Source organism: Epargyreus clarus, unplaced genomic scaffold (genome assembly GCF_041222505.1).
Source record: "Epargyreus clarus isolate Ecla_fem2 unplaced genomic scaffold, WU_Ecla_fem_2.2 ptg000023l, whole genome shotgun sequence".
In the NCBI taxonomy this organism is placed as follows: Eukaryota; Metazoa; Arthropoda; class Insecta; order Lepidoptera; family Hesperiidae; genus Epargyreus; species Epargyreus clarus.
This window is the reverse complement of record NW_027332230.1, coordinates 14,418,527-14,439,401: the sequence shown is the minus strand read 5'-3', so window position 1 is coordinate 14,439,401 and position 20,875 is coordinate 14,418,527. Positions and strand designations below refer to the sequence as shown.

General features: G+C 35.0%; 1 protein-coding gene across 8 annotated transcripts in view; it reads left to right on the top strand.

The window, feature by feature from the left end:
- The window catches only part of LOC140751664 (SH3 and multiple ankyrin repeat domains protein 3), a 274,179-nt gene that overhangs the window by 106,121 nt on the left and 147,183 nt on the right, over nucleotides 1–20,875 (top strand). Inside the window, exon 1 of one of the 8 annotated variants that reach the window (XM_073085649.1) lies at nucleotides 5,922–6,198. The exons of 6 other annotated variants lie outside the window; for them this stretch is intronic. The gene's annotated coding sequence lies outside the window, so the exon portion shown is untranslated. Of the gene's footprint in view, nucleotides 1–5,921; nucleotides 6,199–20,875 lie in introns of those variants that run through there. One more of the 8 variants, XM_073085642.1, reaches the window with a different exon arrangement.

Genomic DNA, 20,875 nt, shown 5'->3' with positions numbered 1-20,875 from the left:
TGATTCCCTCCCTATATAATGAAAAATAGGATTATGAAGTTAAAAATAGCTTTGATGTTTTGATTGGATTTTTTGACGCATGCTCGAACTCAAAGGACAAAATATTCTTTCCCATTTTTTTGGCTTCGACGTAATTTAGATAGTAATCACTTTTTTCAACTTACGAGTATGTTCAAATTTCTGTTTCATTCCATATTCGAAATTCAGTTCAAACAATCAAACAAACCTCAAAAATTAATTACCTTACGTATATTAGTGTATGCTTACATGTAGGTAAGATTATAATTGTATAATTGAAATATAGTGTAGTTAACTTAACTAGTAACTAGTAACCAAATTGAAACGTGGGTGAAATGCCAGGTCTTCCCCGGCGGTGCCTATTTTCCAAAGGTCACGCGGTGGGAACTAACCCCAACTCAGACCTATTTAGGTTAGAAATAAATCGTACGTTAATCCACAAACAGTTTTTGATATCTGGTTAAGGCATATTGTTACAGTCCAAAGCGAACAGTGTGCCCCAGGCGACGCGATTATAAATTGTTAGTCACAAGTCGAGATAAAAGCTCAAAACCGCTTTGATATATAAATGTGATGTTAAAATAGCTAAATATTTTTGTGTTGAAGTAATCGGGAAGCCTGTTAGCAGTTCACAAAAAGCGTGTACACAAAGTATATCGTGACGTGAACTTGTGCGTATTTTGAAATTCACACAAAAACAGTTAATGTAATCCTTTTTTAGAAATATCTTCTATGGCCTCTCTTTTTACCTGTATATTTATTGTTTATCCTATACTTATACAAACAAAAAATACTTATGCAAATTTTTGCAAATAAATTGAACACGGGAGGCATAATTTATTTTATGTAATTCTTATACCACCATACCACAAGAGAACATTAGGTACACTCTTTCTCGCATGTGAATTGATAAAGGAAGGTTTATGTAAACAATAATATCTACTCATTAAATTTATATCGATGTGTGTAACATGACAAAAAATGTAATCGCGAACTGAAGTTTATTTTTTTTATATACATAAACCCGATTATCATTTTATGGATATTATCTTTGAGTAGAACATACCGTTTTCACAAATTAAATTCAGCAAGGAGGTGAGAAATGCAGCTGGAATGTCTAGAATGTTTGCGGTTCTAACCAAAGAACTTTTATTAAGTTCTTGTTTGAAGATTGCATTTTTAAAGGTTTTCTTATTTACTTTTCTTTTTCTTTTAGCATTCTTTCTTATAAAAGCTTTATTGATATCATATTTCAAATAGTTTTAAATACAGAAATCTAGACTCTGTTACTTCAATAACCATGACTGGCGAAGAGTTGATTGTCATAAGCAAACAAATCGATTTTGCCACATTTAAGTGGTTACTGTCACCGATGATAGGCAGTGATAGCCTAGTGGTTAAAAAACCCGGCCTCTCGATCGAGGGGTCCGAGGTTTAAATCCCAGGCACGCACCTCTGATTTTTCAAAGTTATGTGCGTATTAGAAATTATTTATCACTTGCCAAACGGTAAAGGAAAACATAGTGAGGAAACCTGCATACCTGAGATATATATATAAAAAAAACTCAAAAGTATGTGAAGTCTACCAACACGCACTTGGCCAGCGCGGTGGGCTATGGCCTAAACCTTCTCATTTTGAGAGGAGACTCGTGCTCAGCAGTGGGACAATAATGGGTTGATGATGATGATGCCACCGATGAATGTCGATCTAATCCAATCTCATATTGTCCCGGTTTTATCTGTATTTATTGGTAGTTCTAAGGGTGCCTTTCTACCAGAGACGTGCGAGGTAGCTAAACGTCGGTTAGAGGGCAAAACATAACTGCGAACTTCATAGTTCGAAGCTAAGCTAAACTAAGCGTATAACGATGTGCTATGAAAATGATATTGCTACATCCGTAGCGACTCTTAGCGCTCATCCGTAGATCGAATCCGTAGCTAGTATCCTGTCACAAAAAAAATAGCTAAGCAAAGCAATGAAGCAATCCTATTGGTGGATTTGATACACATCAATTACCCTTGACCTTGTCGCAGGACCAATGTGGGTATAAAAAACATTCTTCAACCTTCATCCCCCTTTTACAGGTCTCTCCAATTATGAAAAAAAGATTACACTACGAGTAGCTGTGAGATTTTCGTTAAATGAATGTCCCAGTTGAATCTCGAACATGTCTTATATCATTAAAAACCCGCTTATGCCCTTCCATATGTAATCGGCGACACTATAAACGTACCTATGACTAGTCTCTAGCAAAAACTGTTAACGCTGCTATCTTGCTCAGTTCCTGGATGTAGTGTGATACAACACGTTTTACCAATGAATATTCATGGCCGCTACCGTTACGCCCTAATGACCTAGAAGGACATGCTTGTACTAGGCGCCCTAAACAGGAACCTAAATGTCGTAGGCTTCATAACAAATGAGTATATCGGCTTATTAAGCAAGAAAAAAGTTATAACAAATATGTGTGTCTTTTTAATGCAATGCAATATTATTAAGCTTCTAGACTGTACTCTAAAAATATTTTTATTTGAAGTTAAATCAGTGTTAGAAATTAATTGCCTCATTCATTTTAACAATTAAATAAAACATCGTGACGAAACTTCTCCTTAAAATTCTCAAAAATGTGTGCCTAATAAACCCGCATTTGGCCAGCATGATAATAATATCTATCTTTAAAAGGACTGGTACAGCCACATGATTTATCTGGATAACTAGCCAACATCAGGGATCCACTTATGATTATCCAAACTTACCTAATATCCACAAAGAAAGTTATAACCACAATTATTTAGGTACCCCTACTTTATCTTGCTTACCATACAATATAATTCAAGTAATTTCTATTAGTTTAATTGCTCAAGGCCTTATGAAAGTAAATCGCAACCGCTCTGTTCCGATTACATCATTTAAAAATTGATTCGTGAACCAATTCGCGTTCTAATTACGAATATGCACGCTAAGACAAAAGCTAACGAGCATTTATTGCTTACTGCCGGTGCCACAGATAAAAAATAACACAGATTAACAAATACTTCTCTATGATGATTGGTTAATCGTAAAAAAATATGTGAGCTATCCGATTGTTAACTAAACACAATTAATCATTTCTTGTAATTTATTATTGGCAAATCATTCTTCTACTTTTTTGTCGAGTGAGTGTCGAGTAATAATAATTACTTTGTGATATTGCATTTAATTTTACAATATGAATACATATTATACGTTGTACACTTTCTGTCTTGCTTGAAGTTATCACTTTTTAAGGACAATGGTCTTAATATGACTTATTTCAGTGAAAACGGGTCTAATCAAACTCGTTATTAACAAGTTCACTGTTCATAAATATATGGATAAAAGATAGTAAGAGCTTTATTTATGTACACATATGTTTTGTTTTCGTGTAAATAAGCAAAAAGCGCAAAATGACAGGTATTTCAAACAATAGACTGTTCATTTTTTATTTTTAAAGATTTGACGTCATATTGCGAAACCGTAAAGTTGAAATATTGTAAACAATATGTATATGGTAATGCAATATCATTATGGATAACTTTACTGTAGTGAATTTTACACATATTGCCGGTAATCTATTCACATAAAGCATAGTGTTCTGTTAGTATCATTAGAGTTACACCCGTTACACCTTCTAGGTTAAACGTAGGGTCTATGACTCCACGGTATCGAGTCCGCAGGTCAAATACTAATGCCCATGTTCATTTAGGTTAAGTAGTTCACAGTATCCGATATGTTTTTTGCATAATAGAGGTAATTTGTGACTAGAGCAATACAGTTTCTGTTTGATTTTATTTATTTTAAGGATGGTAGAGCTCTTTATGTTTTGACTCCGGCGGCACCACCGCAACACGTATTTTTGCTAGTGTGTAGTGTAGTGTTGGGCGCTGCTGTGTTCTGGTTTGAAGGGTCTGGTAAGGGAGACATACTATTCCGAGGCGTTCCAGCTTAGTCCTCAGGGGTAGCGGCGCATTTGTGGACGACCTTTTAAATAAAGTGTTTAAGTACAATATTTTAAGTTCTATATAGGTCAAGCGAGAATAAATAAATTTCACACGCCTTTAAAAATTTTAATGTGTAAATATTCTAATTACGAGTATATGTAATGAAAATGCAGGTTATTTTTAAATTGATTTGCAATGATCTTATTGTTTCTAGTACTTCACTGAAGCGCAAGTTCAAGTTCAAGATTAGATGATTGTTACTAAGAAAGAAGACCTATCTATTGACCTTATTATTGTTATAAAGCTAGTTTATTTCAATAACAATAATATTTCAATACCTATTACATTTTTTCTTTTTCTTTTGCAATTGAGTGTTGGGATCAATTACAAAATTATGCGAAGACGAATTTGCATTTAAAATAAATTAAGCATGAATACTGATACTAACCATAATATATATGTTTCTATGTTTATGCAAAGCTGCTAAAGTGCTTTCTAGTTTATTTAGTCCATGATTTTTTTATAATCATAGACATCCGTGTATGTCATCAGTTTTCATTTTAGCAGTCTTATGTTCTGCGATATAAGAACCATTAAACGCATATGAAAAAAGCGAAGCACGCAAGTTACACGCACGAACAGGCTGTTTTAATTTTAAATAATTGCCCAAGTCTGAGTCGATCTTGTACATGGAGGGTTCCGTACCACCAAATTTTAATTTATTCTTTATTTTTAGTATTTGAAGTAAGTTCATTGTAAAAATTTTTGCCTGTAACGGTTCGATAGATAAAGCGACGCAAAATAACGCAGCAAAATAGTGTTTTCTAATATGGCGACACCCATTTATTTCCAAGATTTTTTATTTGTGGTAGTTGTTTCTATCGGCAATCATTATACATACTTTATAATTTTAAATGTCTTCTACTACAGTTTCCGAGATAGAGCCCTGTGACCGACGGACACACAGCAGACGCTTAGTACTAGGGTACCGTTTTAAGTTTTAACCTATGGATACGGAACCCTAAAAAGTAACGCACAGAATAAAAAATAAACATGCATGAGTGGATAAAGGAAACGAACACCTTTGAATTGAGAACAGATCTGTAATACATGCAACATTAAACCCTATTTTGTTAGATCGAAGAACACATTAACTTTTAAACAATTTGTAGGTCTCGCCTTCAGTAGCAAATGTTTGCCTTTCGCGTGGTATCGTTAATCATTTCTACAAACAGTGTGTGGGGTAGCTGGGTATCGTAAAGAAAGTGGGTGACTCGCTTTATAACAAAGACTCATTGAACCTTCGTAACAGTTTTACCAAAAATGTAAATAAGATTCAAGTTATATAAATTATTAAAACATATTTAACAATACATTTACCTACTTTGTACTTACGAGTAAGTATAACATTTAAGTTTTAATTCAGCCGTTTTAATAAAGTGTTTTGGTTTAAAGATTCAATTAAAATTAACTAACGAGCTACCAAATTAAGGTAATCCTAATTTAATTAAGTTCCACGTGATTACCAGTATATCTAATTATTTACGCGCAAAATACTTAAATCATCACTTTCAAATACGAATTGAAATCGCGAATTGGGTTATTAATATTTTAATTGCATTAATTCTCATTAATAGTCGTGAACATTTAATTTTATTTTGTTTCGATTATGGAGTAATTTGAGTATTGTTTAATTTATTATACCTTTTTCTTCACTTGTCTTATCATTTGTTTTCGATTATGTTTAAGATATCTTTATCTTAATGAGAGTTAATGTCGTAGATACTAACTTAACAATTATCAATCGTAAGATTCCTTAAAATCTGCCAATAGTTATTTGCAAAGTAAGATAAACGTTCAAACTATCTGTAAGCCGGTAAGCCTCTTGCGGGCATCACTAGCTCGGTCATTCGTTCGTGTCATTTGGTCAACGCCATTCGATTCAACTCGTTGACTTATTTCTCACTCGGTCTCGTTCGTCGTTCAGTACTCGGTCCCCCAGTCGCGGGTGATAAGCGCTCGGTGTCGGTTGTGTGCGTGACGTAATAAATTCCCGCGTAAAACACGTTAATTGGATACAGCGTGATTATTAAAAACCTCAGATTGTTGTGTGTTATATAAGTGGATTTGTTTTGTGTAAAAACGGGCATGTGTGTGTGAAACTAGTTATTTTATTTTCTGTGAGCCCCATTTGGATTTTTCTCGGCCGAGGTTTTTGTGGTAAGTCGAAAGATCAGAGATCATTCTTTTTTTGACCATACGTTAAGGCTTCGCAGTTTGATTAATAAACTTCCTTCATAGGGAAAAAAACCTATATAAGCTATTAAGTTTTTATTTCCCTGTATGACTGATAGCTGCAGAAACGTGTATTTATTTTAAATGAAATGTTTTTTGGCTTCAAAATTTTTATTTCGAAAAATATATTACTAATCTAGGTACTACTTTGACTAAACCCTAGGAATTTGTAGAATAACAAAACTCCGATTAGCGTATTAAAATAACATAAATTACATACCTACGTAATAAATATGAAAGTACCGCCTTTGGCCCTTGATTTTATTTAACATTCTTATTTCTGTACCGGCAGGTACAACTATCCTAATTAGGACGCGACTTTGTAAAATACTAGTTTTGCCTTACAACTCTACTCGCATTTTGCGACCTTACTAATGAAATATAATATTTTATTGTACAGTTTTTTCAGAAACTTTATTAACAGAGAGTAACAGTGGAAAAATTAAAAAAGATTGGCTCTAAATTTTTATGGCCATAAAATCTTCTCAAAGGAATCCTTTATTTTTTCGATACGGAAGTACCTATTTGTTTCACCTTAGATAAACATGTGAAGAATGATAACTTTTCAAATTCATCTATATCAATGTAAAATCTGTTAACTTATTGATATTAAATTAAAAAAAATAACACATTACCGCATAAATATAAAAGAAATACCTAACGCCATTATACCATTAAGTACCTTCCCAAACCTACCCACTAACCGTTACCAACATGAGCACATAAAATATGGTATGGCGCAAACAATATTATTTGCCTAGAAAAAGGCAGTCATTTCGAAATGGATACTTCAATATCATATACAAATACTTGGCACAGTGTCACCATTACGTGACTGTAGAATCGACATTCTTATCACTATCACAAAATTTTCACGTTTCACAATTTATCTACTTTTATTAACAAACAATTACAAGTGTACACATGACCTAATGGGATTACATACGAATAGAACCTATTGCTATTGCTATGTATTTTTTAGGGTTCCGTACCCAAAGGTTAAAAACGGAACCCTATTACTAAGCCGCTGTCTGTCCGTCTATCTGTCACAGGGTTCTTATTCTTGAACCGTAATAGATAGAAACTTGAAATTGTTACACAGCATGTAAAAATGGCCTCTACAAAATTAAATAGTAATAATAAAAAAGTCTTCATAATAAATAGGGACCGCCATACAAGAAACCGTTATTTGTCTTCGTTTTTCAGCTTTGTCTATGAAACCTGTCACAATGATAATCATAACAAATACGGATCCCTCCGGATGCGAGTTCGATTCGCACTTGGCCAACTATTTCGAATTATGTATGTACCATGTACCATATGCATGTACTATTTTTACTTATTTTTACGAGAAGTCGCTCACACGCATTACGCTCCTGAGGGCTAAGTTAGAAGGCATCGGATAAATATGTCTTCCCTTTTGCACCCCTCAGACCAGAACATTGTACTCAATACTGCTGTTATAAGGAAAAATATTCGACGTCGAACAAGAAAATGGTCTTCTATATTCTATGGTTGGCTTTTTCTAGGAAGAAATGATATACGGTAAATAATAATAATAATAAAAATCGATCATGCAGAAGGTTAGATATTTGCATACATATTATAAATTAACTATGATTGGCTTTTCTGTTTAAGGAAAACATCGTTCTTAGATCTTAAAATCATTCTAATCGGAATAAGGTTGTACTGTAGTTCTACTAGATTTGATAGTAGATAGATCTATGTCAGTAACTAGAATCTAGATCCGCTCTAGGCAAGTACCACCCACTATCACTATTTGTTACAAAACAACTTTGTCGATTCAACTGAGGTGACACACACTTAACATGAAATATTCCACTATGCACTTCAAGAGTACGCAACACATCAAATCCGTGGATTCTCTCTATAAATAAATTTTGTTTTAAATAATCATTTACTCAATCTTTCAACTCGTTTGACTTTGACTTGACCATTCGTCCTCATAATACAAAATTAACTACTTTAAGGATTTTTTTAAAAACGCCTGAAGCCCGGCAATGTATTGTATGATGCAACGGGAGGGCATTGCACAAAACGGTGATTATAGACCTTGCTACACCCACTCAACCCCACTTTTGTGGATGGAGTGTCTCTTAGCCGTGGCTTATTCTCTCCTAAGCTCTCAACCCTAAGGTTGACCGCGCATTGGCTACCGTTTGAGTAACTGGTAAATTTAGCGATGTAAAAGTGATTAATACGACTGTCAAACGGTGCTCATCATTATCATTTCGTAGATTATGCATCTATACAGATGTGTAGACAATATATTTTTCGAATAAAATAAAACATTTGCCACTAGTCGGTCGCTTAAATAACAATAGATAACCTCTCTTCCTATGGGAAATCGGTTAAAAGTACACCCGAACAGACAGTAAGCGACAACATGGTAGACTACGCAACTATCATGCGGTAGTACCCGATATGTCAGCCTAAATTTAAAACGTAGGTAGCTAACCACTAGGTCTGTGTAGCTAACAGTAATTCGAAAAAAGTATTAAATTTGATATTGCAACATGTATGATGTACGTTTTTCATGGCTATATTTTAGTCATTAAAACGTCAACAATAACAAAACTCTGTCACACATTAGATGTATATTATCTATGCAATTCAGGTGAATAATAAGCAGTCCATGTCCTTGCAATGAGCAAGGACATGGACATGGTCATGTATAAATTATCTACGTATAAATATACTTATAGCCAACATAAGGAAAAATATTTTTTCTAACGCCTTATTCGTAGTTATTGTGTTTTTATCAATCTGTCGAGGTCTTGCGTTATAAAAACTACGCGATTTAAGATTAAACGTATAAAATAATAGATCGATTGTATCGGTAAATAAATAAATGAGTATATTTATTTATTGACAACTCAATAGGTACATACAAATAGTTCTAGCATACCTACAGTTTTTGTGTATGCTGTCATTCGTAGAAGCGTACATCTTGCAACGCTTGATTGAGTACATGATGTTTTTTATTTAAATTCGATCCTTGTGGAGGAGCTGTCTCAATATAAGTCTGACTTGTAGACTTCGGGTTCAGTCTCCGGACAGGCAACCAATTTAACGATGAATTTGGATTTTTGTTTTGGGTCTTGTTTCTGTACTCATCATTGTGTGTTGCACTCACAGCACAGGGCATACTAGTGTGAGGTAATGTGTTTAGTGAGCGTAATTATTATTATGTCAGACTCTGAGTTAAAATAATAACATAGCAAGATATCTGGAGGCACGGTAGTGCCTCCCTCAAGTGGAGCCAAAAAAACCATAGCAAAGCAATTCGGGCCATTTTTGACCCCCTGTAACTTCGTTGTATATGAAGCTAGAAGCCTGAATTTTTAGGAACCAAGCTCTATGTTGTTATTCTACCTTTGTCAGAAGTTCCGTGGAATTTGTCCTAACTTAACACGATCTTATTTACGACCGGCTTAATCTCTAGATATCCGGATACTCAGTCTGTAATTAATGGAAAATAAAACAAGCCATGGTTTTGTCACTTGACTCGCTGTAACATTAGATGTTAAATGACCTCTTAAAGTCTCTTTTATTAGGTCAAACCCTTGTCAAACTTTATAGAAGACGTTTATCAGGTACTAATAATTTTAAGCCAGTCAATAAAGATTTAATTTTGGCTGCTTCCTGCACGACCGATGCTCTTATTTTCATAAGTTTAATAATTAAAGCAAAATCAAAACTTGTATGCTAGTTTCCACAGAGTGAGACGAGGTTATTTATAAACCACAACTGTTAAATATTTGTGCCTATAATTCGACTTGATAAATTATTTTTCTTCCTACATTTCTGTATTTCTTCCGTCTTTCTCTGCTTTGTACCTGGCTACTCTGGCCTAGGCTTAAACATGTGATCAGAGAGGCTTGCACTTCTCATACGCAGACTAACTTTAATAATCCTACAGTTTACTGTTCCCTGTTGCCAACGTCACCATTCCTCCATCGCACTACGTTGTATTGTCCACTCCTCTGGTGTTGCAAATGTCCATAGGCGGCGATGTCTACTTTCCATCAGGTAGCACGTCTAATAATCGTCAGGTTAAAAAAAAGTATTAACGAGGTGTTTTAAGTCCAAACAGCGGTGCATTAAAATCCACATCACGCAGTTAAGCTAATCAATTTTGTTATGATAAGCTGATGGATGCCTAATTGAATTACACTCAAATGGAGCGGACCCGTTTCATTAGACGCACTTCGCAATACATTGCATACGATAAATCCATCGGTTTTGCCAATACCATTTGCATCGGATGATTAATTAACTAATGATGTTGATATGATTAATGAACTGGCGTTATGTCATACCTTCAAGACTTCAATCAATATGTTGGTGAGTAGGTACAAATTTTCGACATGAGATATGACGACAAGAAGCTATAAGTCATATTGACTAATTTAAATTTAAAAAGTCGACGCATGCTTGTTCACGCAGTATATATTCTTTGTATCTATATTTATATTTTAAATAGTTGTGCATGAGAATGCTTGTTTTAGATACTGATTTTCATGAATGGAACTAAGTATTTTTATATTATAAAAGTAGCAAATGCAAGAAATCCACCTGATGGCTGCTGCCGCACATGGACAACTGTAATCAATCCCATATAAGATACGATTCCTACCCCAAAGTGGGCCTAAGAAGCGTCGTTACCCTAAGGACTAAGTTGGGACACTCGGAAAAGAAAGTCTCCCATAACACACTCTTCAAACCAGAATATAGCAGCGTCAACACAGCCGTTATCAAGCTGAAATAGATGTGGGGGTTCTGCCGCCGGAGTCGAACCCCATAGAGGTGTACCAACTTCGAAAGAATGAATGAACCATACGAATGTAATTATTTTAAAATATGAATCAGCCATATTGTTTTTATTCGTCCTTCTGCCTTGTATCGCAGTGTCACTTCAACGTATCGTATGATCAAATATTTACCTTTACACGACCCGGCTCGGCCTTCGTCGACCCTTTAAATAAAAACATTCGAGTCAACTAGTTCCGTTTGGGAATCTAACCTAAACTTCATTCACGTTTTACTAAAGTTTGTATTAACGTGGTCTATTCCATTTTCCTTTAATGTGCTTCTTGGGAAGAAACAGTTATCGGTAAATAAATGAGGCTTACTATTTTGCACAATTTCTTTTTATTATAGGATTCGGAGGATATATGAAAATTGGATTGTGGAAGCACTACGTACCAATTGCTGCCTTGTAGGAACAGCATGTTGTGCGTATGTTAAAATGCAATTTTTTGAGACAAATAAAAGTGGTAGAGGTCTCAGTGGCTCGACACTGGTGGCACCACCGCCACACCGATTTCTGCCAAATAACAGCAGGGATAAACGGTGCTGTATTGTGCATGCTCGTCTGCAACTCTAATATTATAAATAACATGTCAGTGTGGGTTAAAGTGGTCACTGCCATTAAATGGCCTGCATGCCCGCTTGAAACAATTGAACCGCAAAGTCCTTTGAAATGTAACCACTACCTACTCGTAATAATGCAACGTAACAGACTAGGTAATAACTAGTCTATTCGACTAGTTATTACCTAGTCCCTATTATCTAAGTTGCATTATTATGAATAACATAAAATAAGGAACAAAAACTAGAAGTAAAGAAATAAATAAATTTACATTTATTTCAGAGAGGAAATAAAAAGATACGAAAGTACTTGTTGACAAATATGGATACGTGGATGGATACATGAATGAGATTACATGCTCAATTCAGCAAATATGATTGTAAATACCTTGATTATTTTGTAATATTTCATTATCACATTTAAAGCAATAAATGAGCATGATCATGATAACATACGTTATTAAAACACGTGATATGCATAAAACATTGAATGTAAAAACAAATAAAACATATTTGCATACCCATAAGTAGTAAAGTATACAATTGATGGTAATAATCTACGGTAATAAAATTGAAAAATTGCTTCTCTAGTAGGAATTTGAGGTTGATAAGGACATAATCATGGAATTACTCGTTATCAGGGATTACGCCCGAATGTGCATGAATTATCCGGCCTAAATCTTATCAATTTATGTACGATAGCCGTATACTGTATAGGTATGTATATACATAAAGTAGCTTCGTAGTGTTTGTACAGACTGCCATCGTACCCTCTGACCTTCTAAATGACGTAGAAGACAAATAAGGCGTTAATCCCAGAAATGGCTAAAGTCTGTAAGTAAATTATTTTTATAGTATTACATGGTTTACTTTGGTGATGTGTCTATTATATTTATCATCCTATAATTTTTTTATTTTAAATTTAGCGCTAAGGAACATATGGTGGACAGTAGTCACCGTCCACTATAACATTGTTCTTCGAAAATAAGTCAGGGTATTCTTTCTAAATCTTGCAAATTCGCGTCAAAAAGACCAAGTAAAAGTCATATCAACCAATTTTCTTTACACTAATACGAGTAAAACTTCCTTTCCTAGGTAAGAAATTCTTCCTCAGACATTACATACACTATACGCATATAGTGTACGCAACATATCTGAAGGAAGTAGATAGAATATTTATATTTTATGGGGAAATTACAACAGAGTATTTTGTGGGGTGATGGGCGGATGTGAGGGATGGAAAACGTTGTGATGAAAATGTATATTAGCTAACTTAAGTTGGATGTACTGAACGACGAATCTTACTTATATTTATTACAATAGTTTAAGTATTGTTCTACTGTACCTAAGTTTTTATAATGAAATGAATTCTTTAAACCTAAACTTATATAGAAAATTCACCCATACCTTCAAAAGATTAAAGAAACAACCTGTTACATCTTTTACCAAATCTAATGCGATATTAGCATGTCTCGCACGTAACTTGCCCCGTGACCTTTACCGGCGGGTAACCTTTACCGCGTTCGGCAAATCTGATTTTTACGAGCATGATTGACGGTTCTTACGTTCAACTTTGAGAACTTCTGAAGTAGCTTTGTGTAAATTTGGGTGCCAGTTTAAGGTCAGATTAATAAGAAAAAACATTATATTTGACTTCACGTCTTCATTTTTACAATTGTCTGGGATTAATATTATAGTCATATAATCCGTACGGCGTAAGTATCGTAGTCAATTTCTCCTTAGCGGTGTTGTTGTGGATTTATTGCTAGTTAAGTGATACCGAAAGCGTAGGTCCCCTTTAGTCACCTCTTACGGTACTAATAACCTAGGAGTCATTGGCTAGTAACAAAATAGATTCCTAATGGAAAACATTAATTATTTATCTAATTAATGTACTGAAAGTGGCGACTTGTGTGTTGGTTTTCACTTACGCAATATATAGAACGCGAGAAGTGGTACAGTCTTTTATTTACCTAGTTTAATACTGTTTTATAGGTCATTCAAAAGAAAATCAGATAAAACTTTCTAGCAAAAAAATATGTCAAGATGGCTTAAATTTATCTATTCTTATTTGTAATTGAAACACGTTTATGCTCCGCTACTTCGTATCGGTAGCAATAACCTATTAGAAGTCTGTTCAATTAATTGGTCTATGTTTAACCTAAGGAACTAGATATTCAGTTTTAGCAAGGGATGAGCCTGATTCATTAATAATGCCATGTCGGGCCCTTGTTGACGTCCCACGTAGTGTTCGCCTTGATAAATAATATCTAACTTTGTTCTAGGTCCAGATTCAGGAATAATTAACGATCTGAATAATAAAGGCCTTAGTATGTAAATTGTAAATTCAATGTAAATTTTATTTTACATTGATATACATATTTATTCAATTGCATAATTTATGTTAATTGAATAATTGAAGACCTTGTTGTTCCAATTAATTTATTGTATTTTAGTGGAGTGTTACTTTCACAGTAGTTGCTAGTTTTGACCTCTACTATTTCTATTATAAATGTATAAATGGATGTTTTTTCGTCATTAACCGGTTGTCTTACTGATTTTATTGATTTGTTTTGTCACAAGTAGTCCACTAGTCCAAGTGCGGATTCAAAGACTTCATACACGTGTAAGTTTATTCACGATTTATTTGTTCACAATAAAGCAAACAAGTGATAATAATTAATTTGTAATATGCATATACTATCGAGGAATGAGAGGCGTACTAGCGATTCGAATTCGATTCTTTGAACGTTGGACTCCCAAGGTCTGAGACTCCAAAGTCCAAATTTCAAACCACTTTACCGCTTATTTTTATTATTAATTAAAATTAACATTTTCATTTAAACACAATGAGTTAATAAACACTATGTGAGTGTTACGAGTAGATTCGTTTGCTACTTGCACAAAAAAAATTGTAAAGGGCATAAATGCATGCATGCATAATGGCTTAAGAAATTGTCTATTTACAAACTCTCACCGACTTCAGTGAATCCATGAGATTTTTTTTTGTAAAATGACCTATTTTAATTATGGACTACCATTTTCTTCTTCCGGTAAATATCTTTAAAAAATCACAAAAGTCGATTACCTACTATCATTACACATATTTTATTCGGCACGTTCACTGTCCAGGCCAAATCAATAAAATGAACCAGTTAAGCTAACTCGAGTGTTTACAAAGCGATTAAACATAGATAAAGTAGCGTTATTTCAATGTTTGAGTGTTTGTCAATACACTGTGACATTTGACAGAAGCAATTAACAATAATCTCGTATTAAAACTTAAAATAGTACGGTAAAAATACTAACTAAAAACTCGGGGGAATTAAAAGTGCATGGTGAATGTTCCGGTCGTCCCCCAATTTCTTTTTATAATATAGGAGTAACAGACGAGCAGGCACTCCACCTGGAAAACGGTGACTACCACCCGTAGACATCTTTAACCAAATCCATAAAACAGGGGTGCTATGACATCTACGTGAAGCCAATATACGCCCTTTCAACGAAACGCAGGAATTGCTTTACGCTAGAAATGGAGAAAATAATAAAGTATTACAATTTAGAAAATCGTAAGATCTATTAAACGTCCTTTATACCATTTAGTTAACAGGCTTTAGATATAGGTTAAAGTGGTATTGTAAAGCAGTACGTCTAAAAGTTTTCATTTCACGGTGAGTATATGTTAGGTTTTTTTAACTTTTTTTACTCTTTTTCAATTGGACCAATTTATCGGCGATAAATTTAAATAAACGCTATTCTTATTGTTAGTATAACAGTACCTACCATTCAATGCCGGTTCGTGTAACTTTCCAATTCTTCTTAATTGAAATCAATCTTAGTGACACATCGGAGACAGCATCGTGTTGTTTGCGAGAAATTAAATTGCTTTAGTTATTGTTTCCCTATTATATATTGTTTGACGATAGTTACAACTTACAAGCCGCGCTGGGATTACCTTGTAAAGTGTTAAGCTAAAGATAAATACAAAACTGATCACAGAATAACACTAAAATGACAACAGTGAAACAATTCTATTTGTATGACATATTGTATATTACAGTGTATATTATAGTCTTTGAATGTTAAATTTAACACTTGTCACTCATTTTAAATATCCTTCCAGAGAAAAAAACTTTATATACATCATGTATCATATCATATATACTAAGGAAGAAACAACTTATCTCATAATCACTTACCGTTCATTAAAACTGCCATATCATTCTTTACTAGTGAAACCCTACGATTTGGAACGATCTCGTATTGTCGTACCTCGAATTTTAAAGAGAGTTCAATCGATGTACATATAAATTTCCCATTTAGACATCTGTTACTACCTAAGCAAGCTGCGCTAAAGTACTTCATACCAACATGCACAACGTAATTTAGACCGACACTTGAACCGAAAGCCCGCCGTCTAATTAGTCCGCGAACAAGCCTCCGATCTGGGTTCCGTGTCAATTTAAGATTAACGACCCCTCAACTACTGTCAAACGAACATGTTTTAATATCACAATGCTGTATACGGCAGTGCTCCACTTCTACCCATTCTGACTGTGCTACACTCTCGTTACAGCTACTGAACTAGGAGACATAAAGCTTACACTTTACGATCGTTACTTTGTGTTGCGGAGGTGTCAAACAAGTGTTGCTTTTAGTTCTTGTCACCACACTGCTTGGATTTTTAGTTCTACGTTTTATTCACGGATTGAAAGTGAAAAATATACTCCATGTCTTACATAATATATTTGGCATGTTTTGCAAGGATCCCTTTTACTCTGCAATTTTAAAATCCTGGACGCCCTATCCAATAACTTTAGAAGTTTAAGCGTAAGAAGTGTTATTATAATACATTTGGATTCACTGCATTCAAAAGAGAGATGTTATGCGTTACAAAAAGTTCAGTGTGGACCATGGATGTCAACATTGAATTGAAAAAAATATAATAAAAGAAAACAATTTATATAATATATACGAGGGCGCGTTTTTAAGTCCGCGGAATGGCGGGGTTGGAGGGATGATAGCGGGCTTGTTAAGGGCGGTACGTGTTAAGTGACTCATAAATAGTATAAATATAAAGTTTTATCACAATTGCATCATTAGTTTTAAAACTATCGACAATTAAACAACTCAATCCGGAAAAAAAATTAAAGTATGGAGAAAATCGAGCATCGCGCCGTTATAAAGTTCCTTACCAAGCAAGGAAAGTCTGTGCAAATCATAATGGAAAAGATGTCATCGGTTTACGGGGACTCTTGCCCTGGAAAAACGTTGGTTTACAAGTGGAACAACCTTTTTAAGCTAGGCAGGGATTCACTTGAAGACGACCCACGACCCAGACGGTCTGTTGAGGTGACCACTCCGGAAACGATGGCGAAAGTCGAAAAATTAGTACTGGAAGATGCTCGGCTAAAGAAGGAACAGCTTGCAGAAATGGTTGGAGTATCGGATACAAGCATTTTTAAATTTCTGCATGACCATCTTGGCATGACTAAGGTCAGCGCGCGGTGGGTGCCGAGAATGCTCACGCCGCCTCAAAAACAACAGCGCGTTGAATGTTCCCGTGCGTTTTTGGACCTCTGTGGAGAAGATAAAGATATTGTATTGAATCGAATTGTTACTTGAGATGAAACTTGGGTTCACCATTATGAACCTGAGTCTAAACAAGACTTCATGCAGTGGCATAAAAAGGGTACAGCACCTCCTAAAAGGTTTAAGGTGTCACAATCGGCCGGAAAATTCATGGCGACAGTCTTTTGGGATTCAGAAGGAATTTTGTTAATAGATTATAAAGATAAAGGTGTCTCTATAACCGGAGAATATTACGCAACTATCCTGGAGCGGTTAAAAGAAGCCATCAAAGAAAAAAGGCGGGGAAAATCAACCAGAGGTGTCCTGCTGTTGCACGACAATGCGCCCGTACACAAAAGCCGTATTGCACTGGCTGCCCTGCATAAGGTGAGCTTTGATATTTTAAATCACCCACCCTATAGGCCAGACCTGGCTCCCAGCGATTATTATCTCTTTCCAAAAATGAAAAAAGAGCTTCGTGGAAATAAATTTTCTACAGACGAAGAAGTTAAGGACGCAATTTTTCCGACAAGGACGAAACATTTTTTATGAGGGTTTAAATAAGTTAATACAAAGATCTTAAAAATGTATTCGTCTTGCAGGAGAATATGTAGAAAAAGAAAAATAATTTTGACATTTTATTTTCCCTCCTTGTCCCTCATTCCGCGAACTTAAAAACGCACCCTCGTATAATATATAATTATATAATATAGTAAAGAAAAAAACGCAAACAGATAGATAAGTACATCGGGTTATAAAAAGAGGAGTTTTTAAACTGTCTCTCAACGAGAGTGTACACACACCTTAATCAATATCGGCCTCAGTGAACATGTAACGCGAAGCCAGTGTTCATTAGCATCGCATTAGCGTGACAAACGGATCGGCTCGCAGTGTGTCGCCGGCTACACGCAATGTGTCTTATACGGTCGATAGTGCTGTTTGAAAACGGTTAACCGATATTGGTTCATATATCGATATGTGAAACGGTTTTTTATCGATATCAGAAGCAAAGCTAACGCTGTTCAGTTGATATAGTAAACGGTCGGCGAACGCAGTTTTAATGCACGACCAAACAATGTTTCTTTATACAGCCCGTGTTAAAAGTTGAAGAAAGACGTAGCAAATATCAGATTGAGAACGGTTTTAGTTTTGCGTTTGGTATCGATGCGTACGTTTTTTCTGTTTGTCCGTTTTGTTAAACGATTGACTTATATCTAGAGTATCGATATGGAATAATATAGGAATGGCAACGGTTTTTAATTACAGTTTGATATATCGGAACGTTCCTAGATTCTTCGCATTGCATTTCTTGCGCTGCACTTCGTTCAAACCATTTTAGTCTTTAAAACATGACAATAAGCCCACGTGACATGTATTAAGCAATGTTTATGAGCAGTTCTTACACCTCGTGTAACGGTTGACTGTATTTTAGACCTTAAGTAGTGTAAATATAGTGTACACGACAGTAGAAATGAAGGGGTGACATGTATGCGTGTTTGCATGTATTTTCCGGGCCAATTGGCTTATTGATTAAACACTTTTCACTTAGATTGTAGTGTTTTTATGGATAATTCAGTTAAGCAGTATATTAGTAGCATAACATTGAATATTCAAGAACATTTACTTGCAAGAATGTAAGTAAAACTTCAGGTATTTGTAAATATTAAAATCATATAGAGATTTGTTATTTTTTAAAGTTTAGAGGTGTTGTATATGGTGTGTGTATAAACATAATTGCTGGTTATAAATAATTTTGTACATCTCTCATTCTCTTAGCGTTTTGACGCTCTGTGTAGCTGATCGATAACCATACTGTTCTGAGACGCAGAGAGCTCCAGGTTTAATTGCCGGCCAGGCATATTTTCAAGTAATTCTCGTTCACCGTATTCCGTAGCATCAGTCCTCACGACTCGGGGAATCCTTTTGTGTGGTTGTGAGTGTTGAAAGTATTTTTTTTATCATAAAACCGCTAAAGAATAAGGAATTTTAACACTGTGCGAACAAAACATGGGAGTTTGTAGTTGTACCAATGTTATAACGCAGAAGTTGACGTCAAAGTAGTGCCGTTGCAATCAAACCATGAAGAATTCCACCACTTTCTAAGTAGGAATTTGTATTCGTGAATTTCAAAACATGTACTTTACTTAGTGCCAGGTACTAAGATATAAATAAAGCCACTTGTATAATAAGCGAATGAATAAATTTAGAATTGCGCAACTTGTTTGTATGAGAATACTGGAAATTAGTTTCAATAGCGACCTATTAATATGTGACAATTACCTACCTATTTTACTTCTTAAACGAACATAAGAAAGTAGTCTTCTGATTTGCTTCTTTAGTGCAACTGGTGGTGGTCTCCGTATAGTTCCATTGCGGTAGCATGTCTGCCATATCCAGTACGATGTTTTTATGAATGATAAGGTGTTTCAAATATTACTGTGGCACGCCTGTGTTATTGTCTACTATTTAGGGTTAATTTTTGAGGTGAGGCTCTTGCCCAGCAGTGGCACCTAAAATGTCTTTAATAGATAATGTTCATAGGGCTGCAGTGTACTCTAATAATAGGTTTGAAATTACAATTTTATTTTTATTATCTACAATTCATAGGTACATATTTTTGTAATATGATCTTTACTTATGTCTGTCTTGTTAAATTGTTATTTTAAGTGATATAAGGCAGACTACCTTTTATTGTTATGAATCGTTTTTATTTTTATAATATTGGAGAAGCAGACGAGCATGCAGTCCACCTGGTGGTAAGTGGCTACTGCCGCCCATGGACATCTGTAATGAACCCCAGATAGGATTAGATATTCCTACCTGAGCTCGGCCACAGATGCGCCGCTATCCCTGACGACTAAGCTGGAACGCTTCGGAAAAGTATGTCTCCTTACCACACCCTTCAAAACGAAACACAGCAGCGCCTAACACTTCTGTTATTAGGCAGAAATAGGTGTGCCGGTGGTGCCGCCGTAATCGAGCCACAAAGGGTTATACCACCTGAAGAGTTCCAATATAGTTCTCTGAAGTGGCATTTCTTTCGTTGACCTCAATCGGGATTCCTATTCTATCTTTCTTTTGTTAGCAACAGATGCTATTCCAGCTACATTTCCAATCAGATACAAATAGATGCTTGAACCGATTCGCGTCTATAACCGATTCAGTATCGATACCGTATCAAATAATACCGAGCTTATAACTAGAAAGTGGCCTACTGCCGCTAACTGGAACCGAGACGAACAACTGATATGAAACCACTTACTGTTACTTCTTACTACAAACTTATCGTACGATTATCGTAGTATCGAGGGTAATCATGTTTACTATCAATACGTAGGTATCTGAATATGCGTAATGTGTAGTTAATTAGTGTTTACACGTACTACTTTAAGATTCTTGTTATCTGTCGCTTTTGATTCGTTCTATTTGTCAGGAGTAACAACGTATCTGTGATTGGTTTCAAATAGAATTTCACACACTCGTTCCCTTCTTTTAATAGATAACAAATGTTAAGAAAATTAGGTACGTAACATAGAATATTACTTGATAAAATTTATTAATCTATTTTATCCATTGTAGGAGCTATAATGCCAAGATAAGTAAAAGTCATAAAAATGTTATTTAATATTTATCGATA